The following is a 20,498-nucleotide window of genomic DNA, read 5'->3' on the forward strand; positions in this document are numbered from 1 at the left end:
CATCTCTCTGAGCTTGGCCCAAGTCTTGCATCCATTGAATCAAATCAACCCAATAAAAAGCTCCATTATCACATGAAGCTATGCTATAGGTAAGAGTTGAGCATAAGGTTGGATTAAAAAAAGTGAACTTTTTGAGACCAAATCTAGGATAAGATTAACAAATGACCGGAAGCAGTTAACAAATGGAGGGAGCTTGCTGGCGGGGTTGATTAAATACCTAAAAGGTGTCGCTCGAATAGTGAGCAACATCTTTTGGGTGGACCCGCTTAAGTAAGATCTCGCTCGTTTAGTGGACGAGAGCATAGTCTCGCTTCGCTGAACAGGTTACATGTGATAGTCATCTGATTTTTTACTACTTATAGGAGGAGCCCACAAGGTATCGTTCGAGACTTTAATCTTACCTGATGAATAGACGACGATAGTCTATTATTATAATTTTTTGAAATGACTGTATAAATTTGATAATATTGAAAAATAAAAAAATACATAAACAAATAAAATTCCAAAAAGGAAGCATCACGAGTACCGCCCTGAGTAGCCAGAGGAGGAAGGTGGCGAGCACGTTCTCGGAGTCGCAGCTGGCGAGCTGATGCCACGTGAGGACAAGCGCGCCAAGCAGCATGAAGGCGCAACTGGAGTCGAGGAGCAAGTGTGGGACGCGGCGGTCCATCCACGGCAGCGAGAGATGTCGTCAGCATGTCGGGGATGGAGCATCTATGGTGTGCTTGGTTTGTTGTGCATGGGTGCATGGGATCATCCTATTTAGATAAATAGTACTGGTCTGGGTGTTTAGTTGAGGGGCTCTGGCTGGATGGAATCATCCAACTACACCGAATATTCCATTAGATCCTAGATCTTCCAATCCCCAAAAATAGCCAAATTAGGTCGCTCCTCTGCTTGTCCTCCTAACCTCTCGTTCCTATCAGAAGCGTAATCCATTTTAAAAAAATTCACCTCAATATTCATTGTAGATTTCAAAATAAAGATCTTCAAAGAGGGCTAGTCGTAAAGAATCTAGCAATTTTTAAAGCCTCAAGAAAATTCCTAAAATCTAAAACAATCACTAGTATTCCTCTCATGTGGTGTAAGAAAATCTAAAATTATTTCCAACCATAGGTTATTTGGTAAAAAAAAATGAGTTTCTTTCTAATACTTGAAGCATTTAGGTCCATAATTCTTGTTTGGTAATTAATAACAATATATCTTTTATGTACTAACATTTTGAATGAGTTGTGAAAAGTTTAGCCACAAAGATGTTACGAAAGTAGAAGATGTATGAGTGAAAAATATGAAAATGGCTAGCTCAAGGTAAAGATATAATTGTAGGGTATTTTATTTTGTCGGTCAAAGGAAATTAGAGGAGATAAATTGATCGGATTGATAAGATAAACATCATACTATTAAGAGGGGTTGATGTACGTTTACTTGAGATATCTATAGTGTCACAATTGCTCAAACTTGCATTTTCATATAGAGTGAAAAATTTAGTTTGAGAGAAATCAAGGAAAGACAATACTGTTTGAGTTTCATGTGTGGCGGTTAGGCCAGTGGCATGATCGGTCTGACCGTCAAACAAATAGAGTGGTTTGGACCCCCTAGTCTATGTGACAGTTAGACCACCTAGCATGTCCGATCTGATCGTTGTATAAATTTGATCGGTGCTTAAGTCCCGGTTTGACCGAGGAGTGTACTGGTCTGATCGCCAGATGAACAGAGGGGTTTGGACCCTCTGGTCTGGCTGGCAGTCTGACCGCCGACATAGTCGATATGATCGCCCTGGGAATACAGAGTTTTTGGCACTTTGTTCTCTACTCGCGGTCTAACCGTGAGGGGTCACAGTCTGACCGCTAGACGTGTGTCAGTATTATCATCGTATCTTTTATATCCGTTGTAATTGCAGATATACACACACACATACCCCATGTATATATATATATATATATATTAGTGTATATACGTGAGATCCATATAAACAGTAGCTACGTTAACTTAAATTGTAGAATTGCTTTCATTTTTTATCCTTTAATATATGTGATAGATTAATGAAATTTGTGCATGGTGATGTTATGCAACCTACTTATACAAGAAACTATAATTTTTTTATCGCACTTGGCAAAACAGTGAAACATCCCGTTGCCTATTTGAATGTCCAAGGCTCGAAACGTTAAATTAAATCTGCACGGCGACACAATTTGTTGGAAGTTGCTTGTTCCCATTTGAACTGTTGCACCCAGGAAATGGAACCACAAGGCGAGCGGCGCATGCGACCCACTCGACCTGGCAAAAGGCAGAGTCCTCTGTAGTTGAAGTCCTGTTACGGATTCATGATCCGTTTTTTAAGGCGAAGGTTCAATTAAATGGAAACAAGAAGCCATTGGATTAGGCAGTTTGAGCTGCACTGATCGGAGAAGTTCTCACGGGAGGTATTACAGGGCGGTGGCAGCATGCGGTATCTGTACTCTGCCTTCTTGGACACTATTTTTTGCCCTTACCCCCGCCTTCTAGTTTCATTTGTATGTAGGTCCCATATCGAACGGCCAGCGATCGTTCCAGGGTTCTTGGTGTTTCCTATGGCGTACTTGGTTCGGAGTAGTGCGTTGCCGAAGGACAGAACACAGCATTTAGGGACACCTAGGTCGAGTTTCACCTGGCTAGATAGATAGGTTGGATATATGATTTGGGATATTTGTGTCATTCAATCCAGTGTGTAATATGTATGGGGGAGAACGAGAGAAAGTGGTAGCTTGAGAGCGCAACACAGCATTTTCCCCCCTTGAGTCACACTTCAGGGATTATTTAGATCTCGAGTTTTACTAAAAAAAGTTGTTAAACACGATTTAGGGTATAACAACCTAAAGTGTTGTTTGGTCAGGGAATGCTTGCACTGAGCATTGTGGGCACTGGGCAATAATCCTCTATACTTTGTTTTGATAGCCAAGAACCGGATTTGAAACCTTGATGGCTGATTGGGCTTTCCCTGTTTTTTCTTTGCCAGTACCAATGATAATCTCATAGCTTAGCCACTATGTGCTGTGTGTACATCTAATTTAGGCAACTATTGCCCATTGCCTGTATTATTGTATCTTGTAGTCTTGCTATGGATGCCAATGCTTGTTATCTCGGTCATCTTTATGCTGTCAAAAGTTCAAACCAGTGATTTCACCTTTGCTAGTACCAACGATGGTCTCATAGCTTGGTTTGCACTTGCTTCTCTTAGCTTAATCCAATGATGCATCCACATTTGTCTGCAAGCGTATCCCAGCTAAGTTGGTTAGAAATTTTAGCTTATAAAATTACAAGTGATGTCAACCTTCAGGTGAAAAACATCAATACCTAATGGGCTAGGTTAGGCTTAAGTTATTAATCATAATTCCAGGTCTGACTGTTCTTCCAATGTTCAATTGAACTGCTATAGCCACAAAAGAAAATTAAGAACCAATAAGGGACAGGTAATGAGGTACTGTACTTGATGCACAATGATTGGCGTGTTTATACATCTTTGCCATGATATTCGATTTGTTCAGGATGATTAGTCTGACATTTCAATTCTATTAAGGTGTATTTTCCATATACCCATATGATCGAGTCCTTAGGTTTCCAAGATACTGTAACAGTAGCCACTGGATGCATCATCCATGCCATGTTGTTCTGATCATATTTATGTACCAATTGATGTTGCGTCATGTAGTAAAATTCCTTGCCTTCCTTACCATTTTGTGTTGGAAAGCTACCATCTAATTGACTCATGTAATTTGCTAATAATGAGAAGTAAATAATTCGAAAGAATGAAATAACAGTCTGTTTATGTATATTTGCAAGCCATAATAAAGCATGACCTTATGGTACACTTACTGATAGATTCTTGATTTGTGCAGACTGTGCCAGTTAACCCAAAGCCTTTCTTGAACAATCTGACAGGGAAGCCTGTAATTGTCAAACTTAAGTGGGGTATGGAGTACAAAGGTAATTTCTGTTTTTATTAAGTTTATCTTGTTTCATTTTTTAACTGTAATATTTTATTTCCAGAAATTGCCCTGCCCTTAAATATACTGATGAACATTTGTTTTACATTCCCCAGGGTATCTTGTTTCTGTGGACTCCTATATGAATCTTCAGGTTTTACTTTGCGTCTTTGCAAGTTTGGCTGTCGTTCTATTGAATATAGAATAACATGCAAAAGTTTTATTACTGCCTTCTCTACTGCTTGCAGCTTGCTAACACGGAAGAATACATTGATGGACATTCTCTGGAAACCTGGGTGAGATTCTTATCAGGTAGTAATTCATGATCCTTTTCTTCTAGCTTGTGTCAAGTAGTATAGTCTTGTTAATCTAGATATAGCCCATTGAAAGCTTGCTTGCTGTCCAAAGTCTGACTACTGATGTTATGAAAATATAATGTTAGTGTGGATGTTGCAAAAGTTGAATGTCAGATCTCATGAAAAGCTAAGGATTCATAGAAACTGGCATCAGTCTGTAAACTTTGTAGCTTTGGATGTTTGATCTACAGGCGGGATGCATCCCGCATCCAGCTTTTCTTAAGTGATTGTTTTCATAAAACAGGTATCACAGTTTTAGGTTGTTATTCTGTTAGTTTGGATTTTCAGAATATTTTGATTGGATCATGTGGACTGAAAATTTGTTTTACAAATGCAATGTTGTTGTTTATTTGAGTTAGCGAGGAATCTATAACATATATTACGCGGCCAAGAATTCCTGGCTCCTCAGCGCGTGAGATACTGTAGCACGTTCCTCGCCGTCGGATGCCTGCGAACGTGCCTGCAAGGTTTGGTAGCCGTCAGATGCCTGGGAACGTGCTGTGTCGTTTCTAACCGTCGGATGAGAATGCTAGCGCAGATCAATGACACGTATTCGCATCGAGGCTTCTAGGATAAGAAGAAGCTCGGCGATTCCAAGGGAGCGCCCCCCCCCCCTCTCTCTCTCTCTCTCTCTCTCTCTCTCCCGGCTTCCACAATCTTCTTCTCAGTGTCCCGCTCCTGTCCAGTGGCGACACAGTTCCGTCGACCTGGGTCTCCGCCGCCTCCCGTCTCCGTCCCCCTCCCTCTTCCCCCTGCGCCCCCCCCCCCCAACCGCCTCCAGTGTCCGGGACTTCTTCCGGTGTAAACGCGGTCAGAGTCCTCAAGATTCCGAAGGAGTTCCTAGGTTTGAGATTTCGACGGAAATCCTCGGTTAGATTGGTCCCCGTGCTGCCGCCATCCTCCGCTTTCAAGATCTTCTCTCTTGCTGGAAGCCTTCTGCAAGTCGATTCGTAGTATCGTGGATTTTTTGGTGCTTTCGGAAAATCTGCATTCCGAAGGAAACGCGCGGGTTTTCTGGTGCCTTCGGAAGATCTACAATCCGAAGGAAGGGCGAGATTGAAGAAGGAATCTCTACAAAAGGCAGATCTGACAAGGAGGTCATCGACGACCTAGAAGGGGATTTCTGAAATAAAGACGCCGATATCAAGCTCGAAGAAAAGAGGTCAGTATTCTAATTGATGGCATTAGAATTCATAGTAATGAAATGGTTAAAGTTGATTCTCCTGATGAATCTATGATATAATACTAATGAATCCATGATATAATAGTCAAAATGAGTTCTCTGGGCCAGTATTCTAATTGATGGCATTAGATTTCATAATAGTGAGATAGTTGAAGTTGATTCTCCTGGTGAATCCATGATATAATACTGATGAATCCATGATATAATAGTCAAAATGAATTCTCTGGGTCATTAAGCCTGTACAATGGTCTCTAGCTTTTGAGTCATGAAAGCGCTGCTTACACATTTGCTACCATATAATACAATCTCTGGTTACACATTTGCTACCATATAATATAATCTCTGGTTAGATTTAGGTTCCTTTTTTTAATTGTTGTACAGAATTATTTACATACAATAGATGTGAACCCTAATATATCTACCCAAAAATGAGTTTCACCACTGGAAAAATGGGGTATGGAATCTATGGTAATGCTTGATTAATGTCATCTTGAGAATCCTGTTCACATATCTGATGAAGAGACAATTACCGTTTCTATTATTATCTGAAATATTTGAGAGACTAGAAATGGGATTAGAAAGAAAAAAAAAAGAGAACAGTCGCACCACTAGAAAATTGCGTTATAGCAAATGATGATGTGCCAGGTTTTGTGAGTTCTGAAAGAATGAGAGCTGAATTTTACCTGGCATATCTGGGCTTCTGAATTTTAAAGGACATGCTTATGGTAATGCTGTCTGACACTCTGTTAGCTGATATATTTGGGCTTTTGAATTTTAAAGGACATGGTTATGATGGTATCTGGTATATTTGAGGTTTTGAGTTTAAAAGGACATGGTCATAATATTATCTGATATATTTGGACTTTTGAGTTTTAAAGGAGACGACTATGGTAATGCTTGATTAATGTCATCTTGAGAATCCTGTTCACATATCTGATGAAGAGGTAATAAGCATTCCTATTGTTATCTGGAATATTTGAGAAACTAGAAATGGGATTAGAAAAAAGGAACAGTCAGACCACTAGAAAATTGCGTTATAGCAAATAATGATGTGCCAGGTTTTATAAGATCTGAAAAAAATGAGAGCTGAAATTTACCTGGCATATCTGGGCTTTTGAATTTTAGAAGACATGCTTATGGTAATGCTCTTTGACAATATATCTACTGAAAAATAGGTTCCAGCACTAGAAAATTGGATTATAGCAAATGATGATGCGGCAGTTTTTGTCCATTCATAAAAAAGAAGGAGCTGGATGCTATCTGATATATTTGAGGTCTTAAGTTTTAGAGGACGTGGCTATAGTAATGCTTGGTTAATATTATCTTCATATCTGGGCTTTTGAATTTTAGAAGACATGCTTATGGTAATGCTCTTTGACAATATATCTACTGAAAAATAGGTTCCAGCACTAGAAAATTGGATTATAGCAAATGATGATGCGGCAGTTTTTGTCCATTCATAAAAAAGAAGGAGCTGGATGCTATCTGATATATTTGAGGTCTTAAGTTTTAGGTTTTAGAGGACGTGGCTATAGTAATGCTTGGTTAATATTATCTTCATATCCGGGCTTTTGAATTTTAGAAGACATGCTTATGGTAATGCTCTTTGACAATATATCTACTAAAAAATAGGTTCCAGCACTAGAAAATTGGATTATAGCAAATGATGATGCGGCAGTTTTTGTCCATTCATAAAAAAGAAGGAGCTGGATGCTATCTGATATATTTGAGGTCTTAAGTTTTAGAGGACGTGGCTATAGTAATGCTTGGTTAATATTATCTTGGAAATGCTGGTCACATATCTAATGAAGAGTTAATTACTCTTAGCATTATTATCTGGTATATTTGAGACACAAGAAATGAGACTAGAAAAAAAAGAAGGGTTATTAGTTAGTTAGAAATTACTTTATTTTCCCATTTGTGATTTTCTATGTTTTATTTACTGCTATATAAGAATACGAAACTATATTTGTTGCATCAAATAGTTAGATACAAACATAACTTAGCGAATACATATTTTTTAATTATTATATTATACCTCCTCTTGCTCCTTTCATATGTTTTCCTTGCTGTTATATAAAATAGAAATCTCTGTTTATTATTATATCTATTAGTTCCAAAAAAAAAAATGGCATCTGTTGATCGATCTCGAAGACGACGACGTCGCCAAAATTGTTCTTTGTCACCAAATTCAGACACAGGTATGATAATGCCAACCTTTTTCATTTATTTTGATTTAAAAAAAAAAGAGAGAGAGCTTCATCATGGACATATAGTCTTCCGTAATAATAATTAATATATCTTTCTATTTATTGGAATAATACATATACAGGCTCAACGAGTAACCAAGATAATATCGCTATAGAAAAAACAACGACATCTACACCGAAACAAGGTAAATCATGTTACGTTGGACCCTCCTTTCATTAGTAGTGATTAATATAGTATAGAAATATATCTAGGAAAAAGTTCCTTACTGTAAACAAAGAAAAAAGAATTGACTATATGATTCTTTTTTTTTTAGGCAAAAAAACATGGATGCATATAGAACATCAAAAAAGGCATCAAGATGCAGGAAGTTAGATCTATATATCTCATGAAATTTCTATTTAAATATTTATACAAAAGTAATGATTAAAGAATATCTTCTGTTTGGTGTAGGAGATCATTTCTGTCCTATAGTACCTCCATACATTGCTACTGAAAATCGTGCTAAAAGAAGACGTGTCAACCAATACAAAGCTTTGGCGCAACAAGGTCATTTCTATCTATCTTAGATATATATATATATATATATATATATATATATATATATATATATATATATATATATATATATATATATATATATAAAATACTACTGTAGGCTGCACATATTGTATTCATGAAAATACTATACATATTTATTTATTTTCTTATTAATTGTGACTATTCTTACTTTTTTCACTTACTGATTTACAGCGTTAACAATGGGTGATTCATCAATATCATTGTTAGAATCAAGCTTCGCCACACGTAAAGAGTATATATCTTTCTTAAAAGGTAATCTAACTTTTGCCCTTTACATTGCCATAAATTATTCACTTCCAATATTATACACCATAGGATATAGATTCTAAGATAACTTCATATAAGAATTAATATTCTATCTTATTTATTAAATTTTCCTTTTGTTATAGAAACATACAAAGACAAATCATATTATGATGCACCTGACTATGAATGTAGTAATTGTGGAGCTATTTTCTGGTATCAAGAACGTGTTGTCTATCTCAGTTCATATATGGAAAAACGAATTGTTTATAATCTATGTTGCCGTAATGGCAAAATATCCCTACCGTCTTTTCAGCCTCGGCCTTTATTACTCCAACAACTTATGAGATTTAATGGTGGACAAAAAGCAAACAAGTTTATGCAACACATAAGACAATACAATTCTCTGTTTGCTTTCACCTCATTGGGAGTTCATATTGATAGAAGCATCAATACTGGAGATGGACCTTATGTTTTCCGTATTAATGGAGTTGTACATCATCGTATAGGATCTCTACTACCCGAACCTGGAAACCAACCTCAATATGCTCAGCTTTATATTTATGACACAGAACATGAAGTATCTAACAGACTTGCCATATTCAAGAATGATGATTCCTCTAAGGATCTCGATCCAAATATTGTTGCAGAAATCATTAAAATGCTAGATGCATGTAATCCATTAGTTCAAAAATTCAGGATGGCTCGAGACCGTTTATTATCTCCAAATGCTCCTAACATCTCGATTAAGTTAATAGGATCACCAGGAGCACATGGAGACAGATATAGCCTACCTACAACATCTGAACTAGCAGCTTTAATAGTAGGAGATTCATATTCTGGTATTGGTCAATTTGATATAATAGTTCAATCTCATGGTGGTGAATTTAAAAGAATACAACCCATTCATCCTGCACTAATGGCTCTGCAATATCCTCTCCTATTTCCATATGGTGAGATAGGCTTTCATCTGGGCATCAATTATAAAGAAATTGACAATGAACCATCAAAAGCCCGTCAAGATGTGACAATGCTGGAATTCTATTGCTACTACGAGCACTATAGAAAGTATGAACCAAACCCATATATTTGTGGTGGTCGTCTATCTGACCAGTGTTCTGTAAATGCATATTCCTGTGTTGAAAGCCAACGGCTGACGTATTATTATTTTCACCAATCTGAAATGCGTTCTGAAACTTATCAAGGAATAAGTGAAGCAATCAGAAAAGGTGCATCAATGGGTAAGGATGTAGGAGTCAAAATAACATTACCTTCAAGTTTCATTGGATCCAAGCGATATTTGATACAAAACTATCATGACTCGATGGCTATTTGCCGTGTATACGGTGCTCCAAAGTATTTCATCACATTTACATGTAACAGTAATTGGCTTGAAATAATTGAAGCACTACGATATGAACCAGGCCAGAAGCCTCGGGACAGGAATGACATCATTGTACGTGTATTTCATATGAAATTACATGAGCTGCTGAAAGATCTCAAGGAAGGCATTATATTCGGACCGATCATAGCTGGTAATTATCTCATGAACACCCTGATTTGTTTCATTAATCTCTTCTACAATTGATAAAAAAGGGGACAAATTCCTGTTTTAGAAATTTTTCTTTCACGTTTTTTTTTGTTTCAAAATTATTAACATACATAAATTCCTGGCCTTTACACTTTCCTTTAACATCTTTCATTTTTCTAAAACTTTGTCCATACAGTTGTACATACTAATGAATTCCAGAAGCGAGGCCTTCCCCATTCACATATATTGATATGGTTAGCTAATGACAACCATGAATCATCGCCTTCTCTTATTGATTCAATAATATCTGCTGAAATACCAGACAAAAATGTTGATCCTTTAGCTTATGCACTGGTTGAAGAATTCATGATTCATGGTCCATGCGGCAAATACAATACTAATTCACCTTGCATGAAAAATGGTATATGTACAAAAAGATATCCAAAATCTTTCCGTGAAGAAACTTTTATTGATGAAGATGGCTTTACTATATATAGGCGGAGTTGTGATAAAAGAATTGTAACAAAAGGCGGAATTGAACTAGATAATCGTTGGGTTGTCCCGCATAATTTACTCCTTCTAAAGAAATATAATGCACACATCAACGTCGAAGCTTGCAACAAGACCAATTTAGTGAAATACCTATTTAAGTATGTGATGAAAGGTCCAGATTGTGCAAAATTCTCTTTAGTCAGCAGATCGACAGGAGATAATTCTATAGGTGATACAGATCAACCAGAAAATAATGACAATATCGATGAAATTGCAGAATACATAAAATCTAGATATTTGTCTACCTGTGAAGCAGTATGGAGGCTATTAGGATTTGAAATACATGAGAAAATACCAGCTGTTGAACGTCTTTATGTACATCTACCTGGAATGAATATAGTAAATTGCCATGAAGACGAAGATTTACAAGTTATTCTTGATAATCCAAACTCCAAGGTTAGTATGTTAACAGAATGGTTTGCTACCAATCAAGCTAATGCAGATGCAAGAACATTAACATATTGTGAATTTCCATCAAAATGGACATGGAATCCAGATTTGAAATTATGGTCCCGAAGACGATCTAAAACTCCAAAAATTGGAAGACTTAGATTCATACACCCAAGAACAGGAGAGGCTTTCTATCTCCGTATGCTTCTCATGGTAGTAAAAGGAGCTACAAGTTATCAAGATGTTCGAACCTATGAAAACATAGTATATCCCACTTTCCGAGAAGCATGTAAAGCACGTGGCTTAATTGGAGATGATACCGAATGGTTTGCTTTATTTGATGAAGCTATCATATGGGCTACATCATTTCAATTGAGACATTTATTTATGGCTGTTGTTGTCTTTTGTGGTATTACTGATATTTCTCTTCTTTTTGAAAAGTATTGGAGGTATATGGCAGACGACATTCTACGTTGCATTCGTCAAGGATTACAAATTTACTCATATAAACCTCCTGATAATCATCTTAAAACGTTATTATTCCAGGAATTAGAATCAACTTTCTCCAATAATGGTCTTTCTTTATCAGCATACAATTTGGTGATACCTACTAATACAAGAACTACATCATCAACAAATAGATTAATCATGGAAGAACTTTCTTATGATAGAGCAGCTTTAGAAGCAGAAGCTGATCATATGTATTCTATATTGAATGATGAACATAAACAAATCTTTCATACAATAATCACAGATATTGATAAAAGCAGAAAAACAATGTACTTTTTATCAGGTACATAATTTACTTACATATTTCAATATATAATATTCTTAGAGCTTTGATTTATTATATATTATACAAATGAACTTAACATTTTTTCAGGATTTGGCGGGACTGGAAAAACTTTTCTTTGGAATTGCATTATATACAAATTAAGATCCCAAGGTAAAATAATTCTTGCTGTTGCTTCATGTGGTGTTGCTTCTTTAATACTTTCTGGTGGAAGAACAGCACATTCTAGATTTCATATTCCTATAGATATAAATGATACGAGTACATGTAGTATTCATCGAGGCACAAATCTAGCTGAACTTCTAACTAAAACAAGTCTTATATTATGGGATGAAGCACCAATGGCACATAGATTTTGTTTTGAAGCACTAGATCGTAGTTTAAGAGATATTTTATCAATCGATGAACCAGCAAATGCCAAAGAACCATTTGGTGGCATGAAGATGTTACTAGGTGGTGACTTTAGACAAGTTCTTCCAGTAATAAACCATGGCAGTGCAGCAGATGCGATTAATGCATCCTTGATCAGTTCTCCTCTTTGGCAATATTTCACAGTATTCAAGTTGACTACTAATATGCGACTTCAGAATCCTACCTTAAACAATGATCAAAAAGAAAAAATGTCTCAATTTGCAAAATGGATCCTAGATATCGGTGAAGGTAAAATTCCAGCTTGTGACGGCAACAATGATGCTGATGAAAAATGGATAGAATTGCCTCATGAACTATTGTTACAACCAAGTTATGACAATATCGAAGCAATAACAAGTGTCGTATATGATGAATTTCCTCAAAAATATGCCTCTGTACAGTACCTTGCTGAAAGGGTTGTAATCTGTCCATTAAATCGTACTGTGGATGAAATAAATGATATAATGCTGGGAAAAGTTCCTGGAAGTAGCAAGATATACTTCAGTTATGATAATATTGTCAATTCAACAGAACAACCAGATGATTTTCCAGTTCTATATCCATCGGAATTTCTGAATTCTATAACACTAAATAATTTCCCACAGCACATGCTCACTCTAAAGATAGATGTCCCTGTTGTATTATTACGTAATCTTGATCAATCAATAGGCCTTTGCAATGGGACTCGATTACTTATCGTAAGATTGGGTGATCATATCATTGAAGCAAAAATTATCACAGGATCCCATATTGGACACCGAGTTTGCATTCCAAGAATCGTTCTACATGGAAACAGTCCAAAATGGCCTTTTACTTTGGCAAGACGCCAATTTCCAATCAAAGTTTGTTATGCATTAACAATCAATAAATGTCAGGGACAAACACTACAAAAAGCTGGTGTATATTTAAAAAGTCCTGTATTTTCTCACGGACAGTTATATGTTGCAATTTCAAGAGTCAGATCACAAGAAAGTTTAACAATACTGATTGAGAATGATGATGGAACGCCTGGAACTATTACAAAAAACATTGTCTATAGAAAGATCTTAGACCATATATGATATGGTGGTATTATTTATTAATGATATTACTGCAATAATATATGTTTTTGACGTAACATAGATTTCCTCTCAATGTTATATATGCTTCCAAAGAAACAATGATCTAATTCATGTGGACAAAATGTTTCAGAGCTGATATAGCAATGTCTAGCTTGAATAACTGCTTACCTGCACATAATGGTAAGTATCATTTTATTGTACTAACATCTCACTTTTTTTTGTCTCATTTTTTTTTCCCAGATGACTACCACAAAGAATATTATTTCCAACAGAAAATAAAGAGACGAACAATATATGATATGGGAAATATTACCTATCAATTACATTACCTGACTAGCATATCATCTAGAAAGAAAAATCATACAGGCTATTGTTTTCATAAAAAAGACAGATTGTGTATGATATGAAGATGTTATTTATGAAGAACAGCACTTCAACATTGTATCCTTTTAATATAATATATATTTTAGCTTAAAGTCATATATCTTTTTTAGAAACAGCTTTGCTCAGTCATACTTTTTTTCTTGTGTCCATTTGTTTTATATCATATAATATAACATGATATTAACCATGTTTTATTTATGTATATTTCTTTTTAGATACAGATATCATTTTCTGTTTTAAGCAGTCATTTGTCTATACACAATAATGTGTAGCGTTTCATTAAACTATTATTTACCTTTTTCTGTTATTTTTAACAGATGTCGTGCATTTTGTTAAAAGATATTAATCAAGGATCAGTCAAAGCAAGAATCTGTGTAAGAGTGACAAGACTATCAGAATACATTTTGGATGACAAACCAGAAAAAATCCAAAGACTTGACTTTGTATTACTGGATCAAGAGGTATGTACACTCATTAAATGTCTCACCAAAAAAAAAAATACAGTGTTTACACTAATTTACTATACAAATGTACAGGGAAAAGCTATAGAAGCTCAAGTACCACAATGGCATGTAGATCACTTCAAACTCCGCCTTAAAGAAGGAACTATATATTTTATTAGGTTTTTTCAAGTGTTCCCAGCCAAAAACAACTATCGAGCAGTTGACCATATATATATGATAAGATTCACGGGTCATACTGAACTAACCGAATTTTCTGATGCTCCTCTAACATTCCCCAAGTATGCATACACTCTAGCATCCTTTGAAACATTAAGGGCTAGAATTGATTACACCCGGGACATGTCAGGTAACAATATTTAGCTTTGTATTATACATTCCGTTCCTAATATATGTTTATTTATTATGATACCATTATCTACCTATCATAAAATAACATATGGCTTAATATTCGACAGACACAATAGGACAAGTGATGTCTATTGAACCTGCTACAACAGTTTATGTGAAGGGTATTAAAAAAAGTGTTCGACACATTTACATTTCAGATGGCCGGTATTGTTTCATTATAACACTTACTGTAATTTATGTATCATCCTTTACTCATTTCGATTTGCTCTTTCTTTTTTAATCATATTAACATAAATACAATACAGGGAATCAATTGAAGTTGTGCTTTGGAATCGTCAAGCAGCTGAATTTCCAGACGAACAAATCATTGAGCTAAGTAAAGAAAAACCAGTTATTTTGTTACTTCTTGGCATCACTACAAGATCACGTGAAGGTTAAGTAATAATCCTCAATCTTCCTTTATTACATATTAGATCTAAATACATACATCTCTAATTTTATACTTAAATAGTAAAAATATGCCCATATACCAACTTAATAAGTATTTTAATGCAGTATTCTTCTAAATAAATAGATTGTCCATTTATGATTGCTTCACAATATCTGCTTCTGTTAATACAGTCCTATTTTTCTTTCATCAGCTAACCCTGCTAATACTGCTTCATATACAAACCTAGAGTTGGTTTGGCAGCAACAGTTTGAACTATATATGTAATTTTTTCGTAACTAAAATACATAAATTTCACAAAAGTACATATCTGCAAATTACCACAGGTACTTACAAATTCAAAACAGCTACAGACACTGCACATTAGGACAACACTCATCAAGAAATTATCAACCAGTGAAAAGGACCTCAATTATATAAACCTCAAATTATTTTATTTTCTGTGCCCTCATACTCTAAATTTTATTTGTTGCTACATGAAATGTTAATCTATATTTGTTACATCTATTAATTACTTACAAACATGCTATATGCATATATATCTATATTAAACATAGATATCAAGAAAGATCATTAATTTTCAATATATGCATGTATTTTTGAGTTTTAATTATTCATAAGTATAATTCTATTACCCATATAATAAATATATATGCAGCATTGTCCTACTTTTTCTCTATTTTCTCATATGTTTTCTTTCTTTCCTCATAGGCCAATTAAAGATACAAGGTAGTAGCACATGTCAATATCATATCAATCCTACAATACCAGAAGCAATAGCTTTACAGAATAAGTAAATTTCTCTTAACCCTAGATGTTTTTAATACCTACAGCTTATATTTCCTTACCAATATAAATTTTTATCTAATCTTAGAAAATCCTCTACAGATTTGCAGGATTACCTCATAAAGTGGTATGGTCTGGTTCGAATCTACCTGTTTCAGATGTTATAATGTCATCAGTTAACGAATTAGCAAAAAATTCAAATCCACATCAAATTTATGTATGTAGCTACTTTTCCTGGACATTTATTATGCTAACTCAAATCATTAATCACTGATAAAATCTAATAAACAGGGTAATATATATCAACTCGACGTTGTGTTGAAAACACTTTCACCAAATCAATCATGGTGGTATTTAGGTTGTGTATCATGCAGGAAAAAAATATTTCCAGAAGGAGATACATACAAATGTCCCAAATGTTTCGGAAACAGCGCTGAACCTATGTATGTTTTATTTATCAAATCTCTACAAAATAATAGCCACAATTATATCCTTCTTTCTGACAAAAATATTACCCTCTTTCTTAATAAACAGGTACCGGATCACTATAATTGCAGCAGACCCATATACTGTTATGCAACATAATGCATCTACCATAGAAATTATTTTTTTCGGAAATATTGGTGAACAACTGACAGGAATCACTGCACTTCAACTAGCAGCAACAGCGACAACAAACAATGGCTCAATCCCCTCAGAAATAACACGTTTATATAATCACAAATATACATTAAGACTCACTGTCCCATTCTCATCCATGCAGAGAAATACTATATCATTCCAAGTAAAAAATATTGTTGCTATTGGTGGCCCTATCATTATTCCACCATCTATATCAGGTACACCTTCACCTACACATGACAACTTAATATTTAGTTCTCTATATTTATTTAGGTTTTGGACATAACAACATTTAACAAGAATATATTAAATTCTACAGAACTACAGTGTGATAAAGATAGTGGTATCCAAGCTACATCACTAACATCAGCATCCTCATCTTCTGATGCGGCACTTACAGCCAAGAAAGTAAATAACCTTCTTACTCTTTTATTGTTTATTATTCTGTACATAGAAAATAAGCACAGAAAATTTATTTTTGTCTTTTTATAACAAACCAGCTGCTTCATAGGAATATTCCCATTTTTTTCCCCAGCCCATACAGTTACACTAACAAATACAAATGCCCTTTAACTTTGAACCACATAAATGCTCTGTTTCCTCCTTTAAATCATTTTTCCACAAGGAGCCTGAGAGAATATCTATAGCATAACAACACTGAGAACACTGCATTTATTTAATATTTGTCCAATTCATCCTATTTTTCAAGAAATCTATTATGACAGCAAATATATATTATAATAACCAATAGCTTAATTATTGATCATGCAAGTACCTTCACTTTTAACATTGATAGATCATACATTACCACAAGATTTCTTCAAAATACTTTAAAGAACTTCATGAGCTAGGTGTCCTAAGCACAAAAAAAAAAAAGCTCCCAAACCTAAGTATTATCATTTTACTTCAGGATACCACAGACCAAGAACATAATCCTACAACACCATTGCCTTCGCCTCAACGATTAACAAGAACAGGACCAGTAAGCCATCCTCTTAATGATACAAGAATTTACATTATTTCTTAATAATATAATGAACATCATACTCTTTTCTATGTTTTCACCAATTATAAGTCTCCAACAACGACAAATGTACCTAGCAAGCGGCCACTTCATCTTGAAGATTCACCTTCATCAGACTCTGAAATTACAGCAAGGTGAGTATAAATTGTAAAGAATTTCTCCATATATTTCTCTCATATACACTTGATAATATCCTAATTATTTTTTTTCCTCCCTCCCCCGACCCCTTTACAATGTACCTGGTACTCCCAGAGGTGGAACTTCTACTAAAAGAAGACTCCTAAAAGAGTAACTTCTATCAGTCGTCTCAGAATAATATCAAATATGTATCATATATATATTGTCCTCTTTTTCTTTTTAATCACAATACTGCCCAATGTTACATCAAACTTATATTTTGTCCAGCTACAATATCACTGTATTATATTTAAAACTTAACTTTATGTTACATGCATTCCTCAAAAAAAAAAACTACGAACACCATGAGAACAATGTTTTCGGGCTCCATTACACTATCCTCTTTATTTTAAGTGCTTACCAAAAAAATATTAAAACAATCAATGCTTTCCCTTCAGATCAGATTGCAGCAAAAGCAATTTTCTCCAAATAAAATCTTGCATTTTTTGTATAAATCCTTATTGTTCAGGATCTTGCTCTGCTGTGAAACAATTTTCTTGGTAATTTACCTGTATATATTGCTTACTGTTTGTTGATCTAGCTGAAATATGCTCATGTGCTCACATATATTTAATATCTCGATTTGGTACAGCCAGCACTAGAGTGTTATATACAGTTTTACTTTAATTTATACACTCTTCCTAAAAACTTCAAACACCATCATATTAATCTTTTTGAGTCCCTTTATCTAAAGTATTTACAAAAACATCATTAAACTGTTTATTAGCTTTTATTCACAGCAGCAGGAACAATTTTCTTGAAATCACAATATCTTGCAATTGTGTAAAAACCGCAAATTCTCTATGATGTTGCCCTCCTGTGAAACTACTTTCTTGCTGATTCTATTGCATATATTGTTGCCTACTATTTGCTCATATAGTTGAAATATGTTCAAAGTGGTCATATATACCCAACATCTCAAATTGATACAGCTAGCACAAAATTAACGATTTATTGTCCATCTATTTCTTATTCCTGTTACTCGGTGTCGCATATGATTTTGTTTCACCTAACATTCAACTTTGGTATTATTGTTTCCTTGAATTAGGTCTAAATCTTTTTTTTCCCCAAATTTCCTCACCATGATAGTCAGACAATATGCAATCTCATTTTTTTTATGCCATCATACTGCCTACTGATATCAATTTGTAGTATGTTAACCTATCAAAGAGTCCTCCCGTTTTTGTTTTTTTTTCCCCTTCCATGTATACTTCTCAACCGTGCACTATCTAGAACCAAAATTTTCCCACAATGCCAATCATTTCATTTCATTTCTTTTATCAATCATTTCATATATGTGCGTAATGTATATCGTTTTCAATGTTTTACTACATAATATATCTTAACTGTTTTCTCGATACACGTGCTACTGTTTGAGCTGAGTTTTTTAGGTACTGCTTTTTCTTGATAACACAATGTAGCAGATATTTCGCAGGTGTAAATTTAAGGTTTCGTATGAACCATCATTTTTTTTTTATTTTGATTCAACAGCACCTTACGGTTTTCAATGGTGATAACTTTTAGCTGTGTAGTTTTTGATTTTATATACAGAACGGTGATCCTAACCATCTATTGTTATTATTATTATTATTATTTTTGGGTGTGTGCATATTTCTATATAGAATTTTCAAGTTGTAAACTTCGCTTCTTGCAAATATATCTTGATACCTGTTGTAACTTAGATCTTAAACCCAACCCCCTCACTCTCCATCTATTTCTTATTCCTATTACTCAGTTTAATAAGGTCATGAGAACATAAGTTTGTGTACAATATACTACCATCACTCACCAATCCATACTCAAATTGGATCACAATCCAGATTTTTACAATTTTGCAATCGTTCTTAATCTTACATAAATCTCGAGCTGCGAAATCTTACATAAATCTCGAGCTGGCGCAGCGTAGCGCGCCAATCCGCCTAGTGCACTTTATCCCCTCCACATACACCCGGCATGCTCTGTACTCAATGATTCTGCCCCCTCTCATTTCCCTCGTATCTCAATGCAAAGCGCATGGATCATCATTCACCAGTCATCTTCCTGCTACTCCACTCCACCTGAAACTGCTATCCACCCCTCACATCAGGAGTGCAAGACTAAGAGCAAGCACACAACTGATCAGAGGACACGACAGCCATGGCGTTCTGGCCATTTGGCTGATAAATGACGTCATCTGTTGAACCTGGCCATGTCTGGCCTCATCGATGCTTATTGGTGCACCACCTATCGCCTCGTGAAGTTTGCTGCTGCCCACTTGCCTTCATTGTTCGCACTCCTCTTGACTTCCTGCGTCCTGATGCATCCTCGGAGTTGTTTCTCCACCAGGGCAGACTCTTGCTCGCGGAGATATTTGGACCAAACCATTATGCTCTCCATCCCGATTCATCTTGGCTGACTCCGTCCTTGACCGTGGAGCAGCCTTGCAAAAGATTGTTGGGTTGCTGAGAACAGGGTTCCAGAAACTTGTTTTGTGAAATTTTTTTAAAAAAATACTCTCAGTCGTTTTTGACAAAACCAGAAATTCTGAGTTTACAGAAAACTAGTTTTACCTATCCTCCAGTTAGTTAGAAGAACCAAACAAAGATATCTAAAAACCAGGCTAAAACTTCCTTTAGCTACTCCGTTTTTCACAAAGCTGGAGATCCAAACAACCCCTAAGATTTTTTGTGGAGTTGACTTACAATTATCTGAACGTTGTTGCGTGCCATATGTAGTTGTCCCTTGTATGATTCACTTCTGTTTGCTCAATCTGCAGGTGCAACAACGTTCTGTATCTCCGAGGCGTTCAAGAGGATACGGAGATAGAGGATGCATAGATAGTGAGAAGACATGGACCATGCCTAGATTGATCGTTGTAATCAAGTGCTGCAGTATTTATACTGCAATGTTATATACAAGACGTTTGCTATCTTACAAGACACTATTTCTCTCTAACTTCACACGTGCGAAGTCAGAGGATTTAGATCCGTTCTCA

General features: G+C 35.3%; 1 pseudogene; it reads left to right on the top strand.

Moving 5' to 3' along the window:
- Window positions 1–589: 589 nt before the first annotated feature.
- LOC133930138 (probable small nuclear ribonucleoprotein F) lies at window positions 590–20,340 on the top strand (annotated as a pseudogene).
- Window positions 20,341–20,498: the final 158 nt, after the last annotated feature.

This window comes from Phragmites australis, chromosome 1 (genome assembly GCF_958298935.1).
Source record: "Phragmites australis chromosome 1, lpPhrAust1.1, whole genome shotgun sequence".
In the NCBI taxonomy this organism is placed as follows: Eukaryota; Viridiplantae; Streptophyta; class Magnoliopsida; order Poales; family Poaceae; genus Phragmites; species Phragmites australis.